The sequence below is a fragment of the Spinacia oleracea genome, chromosome 4, assembly GCF_020520425.1.
Source record: "Spinacia oleracea cultivar Varoflay chromosome 4, BTI_SOV_V1, whole genome shotgun sequence".
NCBI classification, from domain to species: domain Eukaryota; kingdom Viridiplantae; phylum Streptophyta; class Magnoliopsida; order Caryophyllales; family Amaranthaceae; genus Spinacia; species Spinacia oleracea.
The window spans coordinates 49887165-49904505 of record NC_079490.1 but is presented as its reverse complement, the minus strand read 5'-3'; the positions used below and the strand labels follow the sequence as shown (position 1 = coordinate 49904505).

At 37.6% G+C, this 17341-nt stretch overlaps 1 long non-coding RNA gene across 1 annotated transcript; it reads left to right on the top strand.

Annotated features, from left to right (window-relative positions):
* The first annotated feature begins 582 nt into the window (after nucleotides 1–582).
* LOC130459337 (uncharacterized) lies at nucleotides 583–3166 on the top strand. Its single transcript, XR_008918688.1, has 3 exons — nucleotides 583–1653; nucleotides 2311–2387; nucleotides 2507–3166. It is a non-coding gene; the product is annotated as an uncharacterized lncRNA (long non-coding RNA).
* The last annotated feature ends 14175 nt before the right edge of the window (nucleotides 3167–17341 follow it).

Genomic DNA, 17341 nt, shown 5'->3' with positions numbered 1-17341 from the left:
CTAATAATACCCGATTTTGAGCTCGAATTTGCAGGTCAATGAAGAATTGAGTCTTGGAGAAGAAATTTGAAGTAAAACCACCAAATTACACAAGAAATCCTGAATAATACCTGATTTACTAATTGATTTGCAGATTTGAGTGAAGATGTTGAGCGTCGCACAAGCAAATTCGTTGAGGAGAAAGATGAGTGTGTTTGTAATTGAGGGGAGGAGAGAGAAACTGACGTGAGTTAGAGTGAGTGAGTTGGTTGTAGAGAGAGAAAATGATTGTTATATCAAGAGGCACAAAGGAACCATCCGTTTTAATTCCCGAGATATGATCTCAGCCGTCCGTTTTGTTTTAATCAAACGGTTATTAGAGGTTCTAATTATAAGGAGGTTCTTATCTTAAAGGAGGTTCTCACCAGAACCTGATCCCCCAATGAGAAGATTCCTATAATCAGAAGAATGAGAAGAGATCTTGACCTTACAAACAAAGTAATCCGACGGCCCATAAAATTTCGCGTGAGAAAACTTGTGAGTACACTAGGATAATGTAATCATACAACAGGTAAACATCCATTACAAATTATTGATGAAAACTTCCGTAAAACATGAACCCCCATCCCATATATTTTCTCTCTCCTCTTTTCTCAACCTTCCGTGAAAATAATCTACTCTCTCTCTCCGTCTCGTCCTTTTTTTTAAATCATCTGATTCTTTTTAATTGTTTCAGAAATTTCATTTAATTTATATTCCAATATCTATTGTGTGGTGTTTCAGTTTCAATCAGTCGTACAATTTTTTCATCAGTTTGTCGATTGATTTTGTCTGCTTGTGGATTTTGATGGTGTGTTTAGCGACAGTGACTCGGTAATGATAAACGAGTTACCTAAGATATATGAGTCATGGATGGTGGATTGATGAAATTGGGGATTTTTGGTGGAATTGGTAGGTAGTCGATCTGAGAAGAGAGACAGGAAGGAGGTGGAAAAATAAGAGATAAGAAAACTTGTTCATTTTGTTTAATTTTGTTCAAATGAACAATAAATTCCAATTTTTTTTTTCTGTATTGTGATTAATTTTGAGTATTTTCTATGATTTTGATCTTATAATTTTTGTTTACCTTATTTTAAAATTGGTGTTTTGGGTATGGAGTTAGCAGAAAATAAAGAGGATAGAGGAAGAAGAAGAAGAACAATAGTGCGGAAAATTTGCTCATTTTGTCCAAATGAGCAAAAGAAAAAATTAAATGAACAACAAAAAATCTAAATGAGAAAAAAAAAACTCTGAATTCCTTCTTATTCTTCTCATTATAAGGTGTCTCTCATTTGAGTATATATATATATGTAGAATCGGGATCTGGTGAGAACCACCCCTTAAGATGAGAACTCAGAACTACTCTCAGCCGTTGATCAAAACAATCCAACGATCCTCATCCCGCCCGACCAAATCAAACAACTAAGGGTAATTTTGTAATTGCATCCGGCTGAATGACCTCCCCCTTTTCACCCATTTTTCATATTTTCTTTCTCTCTCTTCCTCCCGTTTTCTCTCTTTTTCCTCCCTCGTATTATATGTTCTTCCTCAAATCCTCTAGAACTACCAACACTCAGCTTCGATTCATCTTCTTCAACATCTCGTGTACGATTTTATCTCTCTAAATTTGCGAAGGTATTCTTGATTTTTTTTCGTGTTTTTTTCATCTTTTAATCTGTTAATTAGGTCTCCAAGTTTTTTTCGATTTTATTGATTTAGGTTTTGCTTTTAACAAAATTTGGTGCTTTTTTAGTATTTTTAGTTGTGTTTTGGTCCAATTAATGTTTTCTTTATCAAATAATGGAATTAAATTTGAGTTTCTTTTGATGATTTCCGTTTCCTTGATCTTATTTGTTTCTTCAGTTTTCTTAGCTTGGTAATTTTTGTTGATACTAGGGTTTTATATTGTTGGGGAGGCGAGCTTAACCTTGGTTGTCGAGAGCTTGCATTACTTTGTGATAGGTAGCATACAAATCTTTGATGAATTTGTAGTTCCCGATCCTATGTGGGGGGGGGGGGGATTTCAATCTTATGTAGATTGTCCTGGATAGAGTAAGATGGAGAGATCTAATTGAGTGGCACTTATGAGAGTTCTGCAAAAATGATACACCATCAATGATAAGATCACTAGATGCTACTGGAAAAATCTTGTATTGCATCCAGTTTTCTTGTTTCACCTTCTCCCTGCTGGTTGTTGCTTTGTTACTCAAGTTCTTTTCATTCTCTTCGTTGTTGCCTTTTACATCTAAATATGATGTAGTTGTTTACAACATCTAGGATTCTTGTCTACAGAAGACGGTAATCAGGGTAATCCACTACGTAAACAAGGGAAAGATGGCCAGAAGGAAAAAGATAAATTTGTTAACCTTGTAAGTGCGGTTTTGTTTCTTCATGTTTTGATCCATTGACTTTGGTCTTGGATTGTTGCTGCATTTGGGTATGGTGCAATTTATTCTAGTTATTCACTGATGTTAGTCGTGAACTATAGGTTGCTGGTTCAGCTTCTTTTTTCGTGAACTATCAGATCACTTTGCTGGTCACAACAAGTATGTGATTATCAACACCAAGTCCACTACTGGTGGTTCTGCCTCTATTCATAACGTCGATGTAGCAATAGCCCAAAGGTGCGAATGTTAGCCAATGTAACATTAAAGTGAAGGTTGTAGATGAGGAAAAGCCTCAGATCTCCCATCCAATGTCCGGGAGTGGTAGTCCTAGTAGGTTGCTTAATTTGGTTAATACAGCTCAAGCTCAGGCCAAGGCCTTGGTGCTGCTGTTACCCAATTTAATGGCAACAACAATGTGAATATGAACAGGAATGGGAATGGCAATGAGGATGTAAGTAATAGCAGTCATCATAATCATACTACTAATTTTGATGGGGGAAGATTAGGGAGAGAGAAATGGAGGATCTAGTAATTAAGGCTAACATGAAGGAAATGGCGGCAAAAGCCCTATGGCACCTTGCCAGGGAGAATTATGCTATCTGTAAGAGTATCTGAGTCACGGGCATTGCAATTTTTTTAATATCTCATAATCGTAGGTTCATCTTTATTTTTGTATTGTTTTATTTACTTTTGTGTGAAAACCTTTACTTTGAATTATTTCGATTTACTAATTTTTTTGATTTTTACTTTACTTTTATTTAACTAGCCTACTAGCTCAATTGGTAGAGCATCAAAAGATGTGGGTTCGAATCCCACGTAGGTTCGTGTTTACTTTTTGTATTATTTTATTTACTTTTAATTGAACACCTTTACTTTAACCTATACACTCCAATAATCGGAGTTTTCTAGTTTTTTATTTTTATTTACTTTTGTATTGTTTTTATTTACTTTTAAGTTTAAAACCTTTACTTTGATATCAAACTATATATTTCTTTCTTATAGTTTGTTTCATATTGTAGAGAGATGAAAGTCAATGACTCTTTCCTCGATCATTTACCACTTTGAACTATTTGATTGTAATAAGTTTTTGAGATTTTCTGATTTACTTCTAAGATTTTTAGTTTACTTTTGAGAATAAATAATTGGAAAAATTGATATTATCGGTCCCAACTATGGCCGATTTACTTTAAAAGGTCCCAACTTTTGATTATGTCAGGGTGGTCCCAACTATAGAGAGTGTTTTCCAAAAATGGTCCCTTAGTTAAAATTAAGTGCTAAATAACTTAATTAACACTCATATCTCTCGTGCAATAATCATATTTTTTAATTAAATGAAGTAAATGGAACAGTATGATATTCTTAAATCAACTTAATTAATAGTTTAATAAACCAAAGGACCATTCTTGGAAAACACACCTTAAAGTTGAGACCACTCTAGAATAATCAAAAGTTGGGACCTTTAAAAGTGAAACGACCATAGTTGGAACTGTCAATATCAATTTTTCCTAAATAATTTACTTTTGAGTTTTTTTTTGTTTACTTTTTGAATACTTCTTATTTATAATGCAACAAAAGTCACATGTATTCGTAAAGTTATGATGTTCAGTAGATTACATCATGGTAGTAATAAGGGCAATCCACTTTGAACAGTTTGTATAAGGTCTACAGTGAAATATTTTGATTTACTTTTGAATTTTTATGAGATACTTTTTAGTTATTATGATTTAATTTTGAGATATTTTGATTTACTTTTGAGTTTCTTTTATTTACTTTTGAGTTTTTTTTAATGTACTTTTAGAGACAATGGTGCTCTACCATTTGAGCTAATAGGTTTACACATATTTATTAGAGTTGATCCATTTACAAACTGAGTGACTGGTCCTGACATTCATATATGTGGAATTAACACAAGAAATACACTCTTGTGGATCGACCTGAGAGATGCGAAATGGTACAAAATGAGAACTTACATGCTCTCATATACATTGTTACAAGACGCTTATGCTGACTATAAACACATTTCCAAAGTTGTGTTCCTGCGCCAATCATGTTCATCACATCATCATTACAACCTAAGAGAGCTTCCATTTAAATCAATGCAACACTGGAAATTGCTGGTCCTACACTGCACTATACGGCAATGGCGACAACAATCAATTGTGACAATCGACAACAGGACAACAATTTCTAATAGATGATTAGTTCATGTCAAGTACCTTAAGAAAAAATTAGTTCATGTCAAGTGCGTGCTCAACTTCTCAATACAAGATAAGGCATGAATTCTAATAATCTCACCATCCATATCAGGAGTCTAAGAAAACAAGTTATACCAATAATCATCAACCTATATTGATTTACTTTGGAGTCTAATTGATTTACTTATTTTGAAGAACAAACAGAACTTAACAAACAGGAGCAGCTGCAGAACCTGAAATAGCAATTTGGCAGCAGACTATAAAAACATTCAGATGATTTATATCTGATATCTGATATTTGATATATGAAAGTATGAATAATTTACACTTACCTTAGTGAAGGAAATAATGCCCTTGGTCGAAGTATGCATTTAATGGTAAGTCTAATAAATGCGGTTCAGTGTTAATTATACAAGTTAATAATTCAGTGAAATCAAGTGAACTGTATGCCTAGCTAGAGGACACTTCAGTTCAAGTGGTTTAATGATATTAATCCACAGCTTAATCTTGACTGAACCCGTAGGGTCACACAAATAGTACGTAAACGGATCAAGTATTTAATGGTATTAAATACTCCAACTATGGATATTCGGAATCGACGGATCTTGGTTCCAGTGGGAGCTGAGATCGTCAAAGACAAATTATGAATACTCCGGAAACGATGATATTGCCGAAAATGGAAATATGGATCGTATCGGAAATATAAATATTATCCAAGTCGTAGATGTTGCCGGAAACGGAAACATGGTACGTATCAGAAAATATTATCGGGAATGAAAATATTGCCGGAATCTAAAATATTTGAAACGGAAATATTGTCGGAATCGGAAATATTATCGGAATCGGAAAATAATTCCGGAAACGGAAATATTAAATATTTGTTCGAAACGGAAATTTATTCCGGAATCGGAAATATTAAATATTGTTCGTATCGGAAATGAATTCCGGAATCGAAAAATTAATCGGAAGCGCGTCGTACGAATAAACATCGGACGAGCTTGCTAGACGCAAGGCCTAGCATGAAGCTAGGCCCAACGCCTAGCAAAGCCCGCGCGACCAAGCAAGCAAAGCCCAACCAAAGCGCGAGCAAGGCCAGCAGTCGTGCGCCCCTCGTGGGCTGCGAGCAGTTGCTGGGCCAGGCCTCAGCGCGCGCGCGCATGGCGCCCCTCGTGGGCTGCTGTGCGTGGCGTGTGAGTTTATGCTTGTGTACGAAACCTTGATCGATTAGGATTCGTTTAGATTGATTTTCTAAATCTACTAGATAATTAATTAATCTAATTTAAGTTAAATTCAGATTAGTTAAAATAGTTTCCTAGTAGGATTCTAATATCCAATACCCATACCCTATAAATAGGTGGTCATGGTTAACAATTTATAACGAGTAATTCAAGTATTCATTCAAGTTTAGGCTTAAAACTCAGACTTTTATTTGTAATAAAAATCCGAAATTTTCATAGTACCTTAGTGCAATTCTAGTTAATTAAATCTAAGGCGGATCCGAGCGTGTTGTGGACTATCTGCGGAGGGACGACACTTGGAGTCCCAAAGACTTGTTCTTGTTCGGTTCGGGCGCAGCAAGGGAGGACACGCTACAAAGAGTATGCATCCTAAATTATGCTAATTGTTATGTGGCAATTAATTTGGAATCTTGGCTTTTATGGTTTTTCCGCATGATTTATATTCAATTATATGTATCATAACCTAACAATGGTATCACGAAACTCTAATTAATTCCATAATAATTGCTTAACATGGTTAAATTTTATAAATTTGCAAAGAATTAAAAGGGGTGATTAATTTCGTAATTGTAATTAATTGCAAATTTGCGATTATTTAATTATATGTTCGCAGTTTTTCGGCAGTTTCTTCGTTACTCAACGAAATCGAGTGATTTTTATGTCAATTCTGCATGTAAAAGGCATTCTAAAATTTTGACATAAAGACTATTTTTCGGCCGAACCCAAAATTCCCCAATTCGAAGCCTAACTATGACTTTTTGGAGGTTTTAGTTTTTCGAACGCGAAATTTGTAATTTTTATGATGTTAAATCAAATATTTGCGCTTCTTGTTGTTAAATCTTGAATTTTTGAGTGACCTACTGTATATGTTTAACAAATTTATATGCCTAAGCTTGTTAATTATACAACTTAATTTGTAATTGTAATTAATTTGTTGAAATTCGAATAATTTAGAATTTGATTAGATTTTCATAATTAATTGACGATTTAATTAGGTATCCATGATTAAAAACCACCATAAAAATTGTTAATTTTTGATAAATTTGAAATTTTTATGACCTAGATTTGAATCCATGATAATCGGAAATTAATTGATTAATAAATTTTTGATTTTTCGCCCTAAATTTATGAAATTAATATGATTTATTAATTTGTCTATAAATTTGAATTAAAAAGTTTTAATTTTATGTAATTCGCTCATGAATTTTGCACGCACAAAGCAATGGACGTTACGTGTTACCCTTAAGGGGTGTTGTATAGTGCGGGCATGAGACGACGAGCAAAGGAGCTCGTCGCCCATGCGGTACGAATGCAGCGAGCAATGAGCGTGTGGCGCGCGCGCAAGGCAGTGATGCCTGGGCGTGTGTGCTGCGTGATGGGCGATGGGCGATGGGGCAAGGCATGAGCCGAGCGAGCAGACGCGTGTGGGCAGCGATGGGTGCTGCGCCACAGCGCGCGCTGCCTCACCCAGCGAACAGACCAGACGCATCGAGTGAGGCGGGCTGCGCGCATCGTGGCCTGGGCTGGCTGCGATGCGTTTGGCCTGCTAATGCATTGTTGTGCGATCATTCGTAGGAGCGTTGCTGCCTCGTGACTCGATGGGGCTTGGGCGCAAGCCCAAGTGCCTCGTCTTGTTACGATTGATGCATGTTGAATTTAATATTAAATTTTTAACGATTTAATAAACTTTAACGACAATCCAATTTCGTAAAATATGAAATCAAAGGCTAACATTATTCAAATTTTTTATGAACGAACGAATCGACATTAAAATTTGAACTTTTAATTAATAAAATCCGAAGCTTTAAATCGTTCTTTAACATTTAAATTTCAGATTTTTAATAATTTGGTTTAAGTGCGATTAAAATTAACGAAACCATTCAAAATTTTAATCCAATAATTTTTAAAATTAGCCACTGACCAATGAAACTAACCGAATTATTACCAAAATTAATTAAAATTCAATTAGGGTTCCAAAATTTACGAATTGGGGAAAGGAAAAATTAGGGTTTTTACTTATCGAAAAAATCTGAAATTTTTACCATAGATCAAGAATAGACCCAGCAAGATTGTGTCAAAATTTCAAGCAATTTCGAGTAGTTTAGGTTGACCTTTAAATTGAATTACTGTTCGACACTTTTAACTTTTAATGAAAAATTAACAAAAACGCCCAAAAAACGACACTGCGAGGCCTGTTTTTGCAATTCCGTTCCCATGAGTTGATCTTAGAAAATCGTTTTCAATCAAATTAGGGTTTTAAAACTCGAAAAAACGAACATTTTTGATTTTGGACCTGATTATTACGCAATTCATCCAATAATTAGTAAAAATTCCGAAAAATCAACAAAAATTCCAAATTTTTCGACAGATGCAAAAACAATAATAATCATGCTAATTCATGCTTTGAATACATAAGGCTCATGATAGCACTGCAGGGGAATACAGTTAAACATAATAACATGTGCGGAACAATCCCCAAAGCCAGGAAACATGTATAAAGCACAGATTAAGCAAACTTACATTCGAAGCGTGTTTTCCACAATAATATGTCAACGAACACGAACAAAGAACTCCACTTGTCGTTCCTCTACTTGGTTCACCGACACGTTCAGATCCGTCTTGATTATCGTAGCTTAGACAATCGATCAAGATACTTTGTCTTTTGGGATGAACACACTATGGAGGCACAGAGAGAATTAGGGTTCTTTGTTTTCTCCTAGGGTTGTGTGTGTTGTGTTATGATTGTGCTAAGTTGGAAAATAGGTTATAAGGTTATTTACATAACCTTACTAACCGACCAAGACATGAGGCAAGGCCGGCTAGCAAGCCCGCACGCCAAACACACGGACACGCACAGCCAGTGGGCCGTGGGCCGCGCTGCTGCTGTGTCGTGGTCTTGGCCCGCACGCACGCGCACAGCTCCGCGCCACAAGGGCCTCGCTGCTGCTGCGTTTTCTTTGCTTGCTCGCCTAGTCGTGCGCGCGCCCATGGGCCTTGAGTGCTTCGTGCACTCGGCTCGTGGGCCGCTCCTCGTATTCGCGATTAAATATATTTCCGATATATATATTATTTATCGTTTCGTATACGACGAATCACCGTCGTACGATACGATTTATTCGTCTCGCCTAGCTTACGAATATTCGCGATACGATATACGATTTTGATGCAAGGTCGTATCGTATAATACGTTTCCAACTTAAATCCCGAAAGCCTATTAAATGAATTTCCGATTCATTTAATCCGGTGATCTGTTACGTGTCATTGGTGTGACCTTGTAGGTTCAGTCAAGAGTAAGTTGTGAGTTCAATATCCATTAGAACTCACTGATCGGAAGCATTGCTCCAGCTAGCTATTCCGATCACTTGATCTCACTGAATTAATTGTTCGCAATTAATCTGAACCTTTGTATTAGACTTAATGCACCTTGGGTGAAGGACATATTTCCTTCAATCTCCCACTTATCATTCAGACAAGTGTGCATCCACATTCCTTTTTCACTTAGTGTTACTTACTGAACATAAGGTAAGATCCAAGCCATCCTTATTAGGTCCAGAAGTGTTTCTCGGATTATAGAGCTCAACTGTTAAACTTTTGCAGAAGGTTAAGCCTTAACCATTCTGAGCACGGCCGTGCATTTTACATTATCTAACTCTCCGAGAGGCCTTGTTACACAACAACACCATATCCTATCAATGATAGGAGGACAATCCATTCTTGCAATCTATGAACACTCACTTTGATTCATAGTACGCCCAATAACTGCTTTTATAGCCTCCTTTTACGGTGCGACGTTTAGCTAGTATCAAAGCGAACTAATTCTCAAACGAGCAGACATAATCGCTCATGTTCTGAGGTACGGTTTCTAATCACCATTAATGAGAACTACCTATGAAATGACTTTAATCTCTTAAAGTGTTCTCATGGTCAATCCGATACAAGATCCAATAAGTATCTATGCAAAAGATTCTGACATCCAGTCTCTCTAGTCCAAGAAACAGAACTAAGTAATCTACTTGCAATCTAATCTTCATTAGTCATTGGTCGTCCACCTTTTAATGACCTGGATTAGGGATCCTTTGTGACTTCAATATTCAAGTTCACTGATGGGTGTTTCTTTGTCGAAGAATCCATCTTGACATCCCATTTGAATGATTTGAATCACATAGACTTATCATTTAATTCTAAACCACAATTAAATGCATATGAAATAAATAAATTTCATAAATATGAAATGGTTAAACCAATTGTTTTAAACATAGATCTAACAGATGTTCTAAAACAATACTTAGAAAATCAAAGCCATTCTCCAACATGCTTGATTCCCATGGTTGCTACATGTGCGTTGTGTTTCACTTGTGGCAACGGTTTAGCCAATGGATCCGCGACGTTGTCATCAGTTCCAACCTTGCAAATCTCGATCTCTTTTATTTCAACGATCTCTCGAAGTATATGAAATCGCCGCAGTACGTGCTTGGACTTCTGGTGGCTCCTAGGCTCCTTTGCCTGGGCAATGGCTCCGCTATTGTCGCAATACAAAGCCACTGGTCCTTTAATGGAGGGGACAACACCAAGTTCTTCGATGAACTTCCGAATCCAATCAGCTTCCTTTGCTGCTTCTGAGGCAGCAATGTACTCGGCTTCAGTTGTAGAATCCGCAATAGTGCTTTGCTTAGCACTTTTCCAGCTTATTGCTCCGCCGTTGAGGCAGAACACAAACCCAGACTGTGATCTGAAATCATCCCTGTCGATTTGAAAGCTTGCGTCCGTATAGCCCTTAACAATCAACTCATCTGTACCACCATAAACCAGAAACGGATCCTTAGTCCTTTTCAGGTACTTTAGGATGTTCTTGGCATCAGTCCAATGCGCCTCACCTGGTTCTAACTGGTACCTGCTCGTTGCACTGAGTGCGAACGAAACATCCGGCCTTGTACAAATCATGGCATACATGATGGATCCAATAGCCGAAGCGTATGGAATTCCACTCTTCTTTCTACGCTCATCAGATGTTTTGGGACACTGATTCTTGCTTAGATATATGCCATGTGACATGGGTAGATGGCCTCTCTTGGCTTCCATCATATTGAACCTAGCTAGCACTTTGTCAATGTAAGTGCTTTGGCTTAGTCCAATCATCCTCTTAGATCTATCCCTATAGATCTTGATGCCCAATATGTACTGTGCCTCTCCTAAGTCCTTCATTGAGAAACACTTCCCGAGCCAAGTCTTTACAGACTCCAACATAGGAATGTCGTTTCCAATAAGCAGTATGTCGTCAACATACAAGACTAGGAATGCAATTTTACTCCCACTGACCTTCTTGTATGCACAAGATTCGTCCTGATTCTTGATGAAGCCAAACTTATTGACTGCTTCACCAAATTGTTTATTCCAACTCCTTGATGCCTGCTTTAGTCCATAGATGGACTTCTTAAGCTTGCATACCTTTCCTTGGTTCTTTTGATCGACAAAACCCTCCGGCTGTGTCATGAACACAGTCTCTTCAAGAACACCATTCAAGAAGGTAGTTTTGACATCCATTTGCCATATTTCATAGTCATGAAACGCGGCAATCGCAAGGATTATCCGAATAGACTTAAGCATCACGACTGGAGAAAAGGTTTCATCGTAGTCCATGCCGTGAACTTTCCTGTAACCTTTTGCTACCAATCTAGCCTTGTATATGTATACAATTCCATATTTGTCTTTCTTCAATTTGAAGACCCATTTGCATTCGATAGGTGTGAACCCATCCGGCAAATCAACCAAATCCCAGAATTGATTTTCAGACATGGAGTCTATTTCAGATTGCATGGCCTCTAACCATTTAGTGGATCTTGGGCTCGTCATATCTTGTTTGTAAGTCATAGGTTCATCATTATCCAATATGAGAACGTCTAAGTTTTCAGTCAAGAGGACGCCTGTCCATCTATCCGGCAGAAAAATAGTTCTATTTGACCTACGAGGGGCAACAACGTTTTGAGGAACTACTCCCACTGGCTCTTCTAAAGACCTTGGAGGTTCATCAACCTGAACTGCTTCTAAAGAGTTCTGAATCCGTTGTTCGTCTCGAATCTCTTCGAGGTCTATTATTCTCCCACTTGTCAATTTGGAAATATGATTTCTTTCCAAAAAGACACCGTCACGAGAAAACGAAAACCTTGTTGTAGAAATAATACCCCATAGATTCTTTTGGATACCCAACGAAGAAACATTTGTCTGATTTAGGTTGTAGCTTGTCTGAAATTAATCGCTTGACATATGCTTCGCAACCCCAAATCTTCAGAAAAGACAACTTTGGAAGTTTCCTAGTCCATAATTCGTATGGAGTCTTTTCAACAGCTTTTGACGGAGCACGATTCAGTGTGAGTGCTGCAGTTTGCAACGCATGTCCCCAGAATTGTAAAGGAAGTTCGGCCTGACCCATCATTGACCTGGCCATATCGAGTAAGGTCCTGTTTCTCCATTCCGACACTCCATTCCATTGAGGTGTCCCCGGAGCAGTCAATTCAGAAAGAATACCGCATTCTTTTAGATGGTCATCAAACTCGTGGCTAAGATATTCACCTCCTCGATCCGATCTTAGAGCTTTGATTTTCTTGCCATGTTGATTCTCTACTTCATTTTGAAATTCTCTGAATTTCTCAAACGATTCAGACTTGTGCTTCATTAAGTAAATATAGCCATATCTACTGAAGTCGTCCATAAACGTTATGAAATAGCTGAACTCACCCTACCTTTCGTACGCATAGGCCCACATATGTCTGTATGTATTAGCCCTAGTAGTTCGCTTGCTCTTTCTCCCACCTTTGAGAAAGGTTGCTTTGTTATTTTGCCAAGTAAACAAGATTTGCATTGATCAATCTTCTCTAAGTCGAATGATTCTAGAATTCCTTTCCGTTGAAGTAATTCCATGCGCTTTATGTTTATATGGCCTAATCGACAATGCCACAGAAATGTGAGATCCGAATCACCAGTTTTAGCCTTTTTGGTATTTATGTTATAAATGTGTTTGCTCGTATCTAGCAGATAAAGACCATTTTCTTGTTGTGCTGAACCATAAATCATTCCATTCAAAGCAAAAGAACAACTATTGTCTTTAAATTGAAAACTAAAACCTTTAGAATCCAAACTTGAAACGGAAATGATGTTTCTGGTGATACTAGGAACATAGTAACAGTTTTCTAGTTCCAAAACAAACCCACTAGGCAAAGAAATAAAATAAGATCCTACGGCTAATGCAGCAATCCGTGCTCCATTTCCCACACGTAGATCCATCTCGCCTTTATCAAGCTTTCTACTTCTCCTTAGTCCCTGCGAATTGGAACATAAGTGTGAGCCACAACCAGTATCTAATACCCAAGAAGTAGAATTAGCAAGATTACAATGTACAACATACATACCTGAAGTAGAAGCAACGTTCCCGTTCTTCTCATCTTCCTTTCTCTTCAAGCAATCCCTCTTCCAATGCCCCTTCTTCTTGCAGTAGAAGCATTCAGAGTCGACAGGAGAACGAGTCACCCTTTTCTGTTTACCAGAACTGGTGTCGTTGGACTTGGATGAGGGTGAAGCCTTTCCCTTACCCTTCTTGCCCTTATTCTTGCCTGATTTCTTGAAGTTCTTGCCCTTACGCACCATAAGCATATCGTGCTTGTTCTCTTGCTTGAGCGTCTTTTCAGCGGTTTTCATCATACCGTGAAGCTCAATAAGAGATTTCTCCATGCTGTTCATGTTGTAATTCAACTTGAACTGATCATAGCCATTATGAAGCGAATGGAGAATGATGTCAATAGCCATTTCATTTCAGACGTCAGAATCTAGAGCTCTCATGTTCTCAAAGAGTCCAATCATTTTAAGAACATGTGGGCTCACTGGTTCTCCTTTCTTGAGCTTAGTCTCAAGGATCAACCTCTGAGTCTCGAATCTTTCGATTCTGGCTTGGTCCTGAAACATGTTCTTCAACTCCGAGATGATTTGGTAAGCATCCGAGTTAATGAACGTTTTCTGAAGTTCAGGACTCATGGATGCAAGCATCACACATTTGACATCCCTGTTGGCCTGAATCCAACAATTAAGGGCAGCTTGAGTTACCTCCGGCCCAGCCTCTTCCGGTAACTCTTCCTCAAGGACATATTCCTTTTCCTCATGCATAAGAACTATTTGTAAGTTCCTTTGCCAGTCGAGGAAATTGTTGCCATTCAACTTCTCCTTGTCGAGAATTGAACGCAGATTGAAAGTGTTATTGTTTGCGGCCATTTTGATTACTACAATCGAAAAGAATTTGCAATAAATAACCATTCATACAATTCAATAACTTTGAAATAAAAGCAAAACATGCAATCATTAAAGCTATTAAAACATTTCATTCATGCAAAAAGCAAAAAACATGGTCCAAAATGAATGAAACGATTCCAAGACCCCAAAAGTCCTAAATCCTTAAGCAGCTTTAGCATGTCTTAAGTAGTTTAAGATTTTAGGTAAGCAAAACCTATTGCTAGTAATCTCCAAATCACTCTTGGTTAATAAATTGATGCCATAATTTATCCCATTGCCACAACTTAATGCCATTGTTGTTTGAGTTGTAACCACAATCAACGTGCTCCTTTAGGACGCCTTACCACCTAAGTCAACTAAAATAGCACCTCGCTTTAGCGTAAACCTACTATCTTAGATCCCTAGATTTTTGTAAGTGCTTGATTCGGAAGGCAATTTTTAAACTCAATATTACTTGGACCTAGTTGTTTCTATGTTGGTTCGATTATTTAGTGAACTTAATCTAATAGATTCATATGAAACAACCTGTTCATGCAAAGCATACATACATTCATACATTCATATATATATATATATATATATATATTAAATTGCATAAATAAATGGTGATCTAGTATGGCCCAAAACTTCTTGTCTTGAAGCATCCAATCTTCATCACCTCCTTGTTAGCTTGGCATCGTCTTGAATCTTCGTTCAAATGCTAACTTAAAGTTCTAAACTTAGAAATACTTGAAAATAATAAATTACATCAAAATTCCATGGTACGCAGACCATACTTAAAACTTTACATTCAAAGATAGAACGGTACGCAGACCGTATTTAACTATCCTAAATTTGGCCATACTAGTCACTTGGAGTACCTGCATTACATAAAATATATATTCTATGCATTCATCCATTCGTGTGCTAAAACGAATGGCCCATATTAATAAGCAAGTATTTACGTGAATTAATTAAAATTCACGTTCACATAAACGCGTCCTAAAAGATTAATCAATTTCCAAATTATTAATCCTTAGACTTTATTCTAATTAAAATTGAATTTAATTAAAATAATGCGACCTACGACAATAATTAAAATAATTATTTCATTTTAATTTCATTTAGTGGCTCCCACTCAAACCAATAATTATTCCGGATAATTAATTATGAAATATTAAATTAAAACTCGCGGCCCGGCCCAAGCAAATAAAATATTAAATTAAATATCCCGTTAGCCCAAATTAATGCAAATATACGAAGCCCGACGAAATAAACAATTTTCAACGAAAAAAGTCCGATTACGTAGTTGGGCTAGGCTTGCGCCCAGCCCTATGCCTTGCGTGTGGCCCAAGAGGCGCACGAGCAAGGTTTGCACACCCCCAGGCCCCTCGCGCGCGCGCGTCCCCGCAGCACCGCTGCCCCTACGATGCGTGTTGTGCGTTCGTGTGTGCTGGACATCGCGTGGCTCGCGCCTTGCTTCGTCGCATCCCCCGCAAGCGTTCCGCCTGCCCCTTCCTCGCCCAGCGCGCACGAGGCACGTAGCACGCTTGCTGCTGCCCGTGTCGCTGCGGCTCGGCCTTCGTGTAGCAGCCCGTATGGCTCGACGAGCCATACGTCCACCACACTCGTGTTCGTTCCTTTGGTTCGTGGTACGGACCAACTCAATTAAGATTTAATTTAATTTCACGAACTTGCATTAATTTTATTTTTCAAAAAGTTACGATTTTTATTTTCGAAAAACAACGATTTTTAACGATTTAATAAACTTTAACGACAATCCAATTTCGTAAAATATTAAATCAAAGGCTAACATTATTCAAATTTTTTATGAACGAACGAATCAACATCAAAATTTGAACTTTTAATTAATAAAATCCGAAGCTTTAAATCGTTCTTTAACATTTAAATTTCAGATTTTTAATAATTTGGTTTAAGTGCGATTAAAATTAACGAAACCATTTTTAATCCAATAATTTTTAAAATTATCCACTGACCCATGAAATTATATACCCTTTCCCAATTAACCGAATTATTAAACCAAAATTAATTAAAATGCAATTAGGGTTTCAAATTTTACGAATTGGGGAAAGGCAAAATTAGGGTTTATACTTATCGGAAAAATCTGAAATTTTTACCATAGATCAAGAATATACACAGCAAGATTGTATAAAAATTTAAAGCAATTTCGAGTAGCTTAGGTCGACCTTTTAATTGAATTACTGTTCGACACTTTTAATTTTTAATGAAAAATTAACAAAAACGCCCAAAAAACGACACTTCGAGGCCTGTTTTTGCAATTCCGTTCTCATGAGTTGATCTTAGCAAATCGTTTTCAATCAAATTAGGGTTTTAAAACTCGAAATACGAACATTTTTTATTTCGGACGTGATTATTACGCAATTCATCCAATAATTCGTAAAAATTCCGAAAAATCAACAAAAATTCCAAATTTTTCGACAGATGCAAAAACAATAATGATCATGCTAATTCATGCTTTGAATACATAAGGCTCATGATACCACTGTAGGGGAATACAGTTAAACATAATAACATGTGCGGAACAATCCCCAAAGCCAGGAAACATGTATAAAGCACAGATTAAGCAAACTTACATTCGAAGCGTGTTTTCCACAATAATATGTCAACGAACACGAATTAACAAAGAACTCCACTTGTCATTCCTCTACTTGGTTCACCAACACGTTCAGATCCGTCTTGATTATCGTAGCTTAGACAATCAATCAAGATACTTTGCCTTTTGGGATGAACACACTATGGAGGCACAGAGAGAATTAGGGTTCTCTGTTTTCTCCTAGGGTTGTGTGTGTTGTGTTATGATTGTGCTAAGTTGGAAAATAGGTTATAAGGTTATTTACATAACCTTACTAACCGACCAAGCCATGAGGCAAGGCCGGATAGCAAGCCCGCACGCCAAACACACGGACACGCACAGCAACTGGGCCATGGGCCGCGCTGTTGCTGTGTCGTGGTCTTGGCCCGCACGCACGCGCACAGCTCCGCGCCACAAGGGCCTCGCTGCTGCTGCGTTTTCTTTGCTTGCTCGCCTAGTCGTGCGCGCGCCCATGGGCCTTGAGTGCTTCGTGCACTCGGCTCGTGGGCCGCTCCTCGTATTCGCGATTAAATATATTTCCGATATATTATTTATCGTTTCGTATACGACGAATCACCGTCGTACGATACGATTTATTCGTCTCGCCTAGCTTACGAATATTCGCGATACGATATA